This window comes from Humulus lupulus, chromosome 9 (assembly GCF_963169125.1).
Source record: "Humulus lupulus chromosome 9, drHumLupu1.1, whole genome shotgun sequence".
Lineage (NCBI taxonomy): Eukaryota > Viridiplantae > Streptophyta > Magnoliopsida > Rosales > Cannabaceae > Humulus > Humulus lupulus.
This window is the reverse complement of record NC_084801.1, coordinates 45,879,986-45,883,215: the sequence shown is the minus strand read 5'-3', so window position 1 is coordinate 45,883,215 and position 3,230 is coordinate 45,879,986. Positions and strand designations below refer to the sequence as shown.

Here is a 3,230-nt window from a genome sequence, read left to right as displayed (position 1 = left end):
CATGAGCCCTTTTAACAAAACATATTTCTTAAAAATACAAATCATAATCACCTCATCACCAACCTACAATAATCAAACCATTAACACCACCATAAACAACCTCAAAGATAAACCCATCAAAACTAATAAATAGGCTAAGAAAAACCATTACCTCTCTTGATTGTTGAATCAAGAACACTCTAGCAAGAAAACCTTGTCACCTATAGAGGATTTGCAAACACCATACATCCAAAGAAAGAAATCACAAAATCAACCTTAGATTAGAGATGAGGAGAAGATCCAAATGCACATATATGAAACACTAATAGATAGATTCTTACCTAGGGTTCGAAACCCTCTTCTTCTTCTTCTTCTTCTTCTCTTTCTTTTCTTCTTCCCTTTTTCTTCTCTCTAGAAATGGCAGCCCTTCACGCCACTCCCTCTCTCTCTAACCTCTCTATATGTCATGGCCAAATGGCCTATTTTCTTCATAATCCCCTTTTTAATTCCCATTTCCATAAAGCCATTACCAAAAGGAAATGGTAAGTTTCCTTTCTTCTCTATTTTCTTTTAATTTTCTTTTATGATAATTGATTGGAATAATGGTGATTTCCCGAAATTGATTATCCTTATCCAATCTAGTTTTATTCTCCTTAAAAAAAATGGAAAAAAATATCAATTAATCCCCAAATTTTCTACATGCCACCTACTTGCCTCTTTTTGTATTTTATTTATTTTTTTCTTTCATCTAAATTAAATCAATCAATTAAATATAATATATGGTAATTTAAAATGTGTAGAAAATCCACACATGTGCATCTTATTGTCATGTACTTGCACACACTAGATCACTAGGGTGCATCACTATCTACCATGCACCTTAGTGCATTCAACCAAATCTCACATAATCACATCAATTGTCACACTTATTTAAAATGTAACACTAATAGTAAAACATGTTACATAATTATTCACTTATTAAAATAAATAACCAAACAAACAATTAACAAATTTAAATTCAAAAAGATTATACCAAACAATTCTAACAATTAAATAAAATAACAAACAATCAAATAAAACAAACAACAACTAAATAAAATAAACAACATTTAAATAAAACAATTCATCACACTTAACATTTAAATAAAATAAATCACAAAATTTTTAATAATCTAAAAAAAAAAATTTGTGCACTACACTATACTCACTTCAGATTGAGTGTCCAAGATGAGAAACAGGGTAATAGAATTTTTCAATTTGAATAAGAACGTCTTCTACTATTCCCCGAGGTTTCTTGATTGATCGATCGACCAATTGTAGCACCACAAATGTGGGATTGAGTTCTCCTAGACCTAATTGGAAGTATATTGAATATGGCATGAGATTTACACTTGCTCCTAAGTCTAGAAGGGCTTGACCAAATTACCGTTCCCCAATTTGACATGAGATGGTGGGACAACAAGGATCTTTGTACTTAGGCGGCGTCTTGCAGTCAATTACCATGCTAGCTTGTTCTTCCAAGAATGCAATTTTCTTGACATGGTGCTTTCTTTTAACGGTGTACAAATCCTTGATAACATTGGCATAAGCCAGCACTTGTTTGATCACATGCAACAATGGCAAGTTGATCTTCACTTGTGTTAAAAGGTCTAGGATTTCGCCATGATTTTCCAGTACCTTTCCAATGGATTTCAAAGCTTGAGGAAAAAGTGCCTTTACTAGAATGTCTATTGGCACATCATCATCTGGAGCGGGCATTGACATACTCGCTGCCTTAGTTAATGGTGAAACCGTACTTTGACCACTTCAAGTAGTGATGGCATGAACCACTTTGAAATTTGTATCTATAAAGGAGGAGGTTTGTGCCATGTGTTTCCCTTTTTGATGGATTAGAGGTTGAGCAGGAAGTCTACCATGCTCTTGAATTGCCAAAGTAGTGTTTAGCTTTGTCATTTGGATTTTTATGTCTTTCTTTTCCTCCACCATTTGTGTGAAACAAGATTTGAGCACCTGAGTTGAGACTATTTGTGTTTGCGCAAGCATTTGCAAGGTATTCTCAAGAGAATAACTTGACTTCATGTTATTCTGAGGCGAAATGTATACTTTTTGCAATTGTTGCTGCTAGGCCTCCATTGGATCCCAGATGCTTGGTTTGAATCCTTCCAGTTGAAATTTGGATGGTTTCGCCAACCAGGATTGTAAGTGTTTGAGAAAGGGTTATAGGGCTTCTTGTAATCCCCTAAAGCCTTGGATTGTTCCTCATTTCCTCTTCTTAACTCACCAAGAGCTGGGCATTCTTGCGGTTGATGTTCCGTCCCTCCACAGATGAAGCATGGATCTCGTGTCTCTACCTTTGCGGCCATGTAGATTACTTTACCTTCTTGGGTTTTGAAAGCCTTGAATTGTTGTCTCAATGCTTCAATTTCGTTTTTGACGTTGTCATCTTCCCTCAATTGGTAGATTCTAGTTGATTGTGGCTTGTCCATAGGACTCGGTCCATTCCATGTGTAGGACTTTTCAGCGAGATCGTCGAGGTACTCGAAAGCTTCATCATGATATTTTTGAAGGCATTCGCCATTGCACATAATTTGTACGAATTGTCTTTGTTCGGTTGTGAGACCGTCATAGAAATAGCTAATCAGACGCTAGCTTAAGTATCCATGATGTGGGCATTGATTTATCAAATCTCTAAACCTCTCCCAGACCTGATGGAAAGTTTCACGGTCTTTCTGGATGAAGGTAGAGATTTGCTTCTTAAGGTTGCTAGTCTTATGGTGTAGAAAATATTTGCCAAAGAATGCTTTTGTCATTTTGTCCCATGTTCTGATATATCTAAGCCTTAAGGAATACAACCAGCTTTTTGCTCTGTCTTTGAGAGAGAAAGGAAAAAATTTCAATCTCGCAATGTTGGTGACATTAGCTCGGTCGTTGAATGTGGCCACCACCTTTTGGAATTCCTGTATATGCACGTGTAGACTCTCATTTTCCAACCCATGGAAGGTTGGTAAAAGGTTAATCATGTCTGGTTTGAAATCAAAATTTGGCATATTGTTGGGATACAGTATGCATGAAGGTGTTGTTGTACGCGTAGGATGTAAATAATCATGTAACGTTCTTGGTTGGACTTCATCTTGATGAGTCATCGTGGGTGGTTCAGGAAGTCTCGGTGAATCGGGTGAATTTGAACGAATGGAAGAAAACGACGAACTAGGAGAGTTTTATAAAGCTTCTACTTGTTGTCTCACGAATCT

General features: G+C 36.3%; 1 non-coding gene across 1 annotated transcript; it reads left to right on the top strand.

Moving 5' to 3' along the window:
- Nucleotides 1-2,634: 2,634 nt before the first annotated feature.
- On the top strand, nucleotides 2,635-2,741 carry LOC133802693 (small nucleolar RNA R71). The gene has a single exon (XR_009877438.1). It is a non-coding gene; the product is annotated as a small nucleolar RNA R71 (small nucleolar RNA).
- Nucleotides 2,742-3,230: the final 489 nt, after the last annotated feature.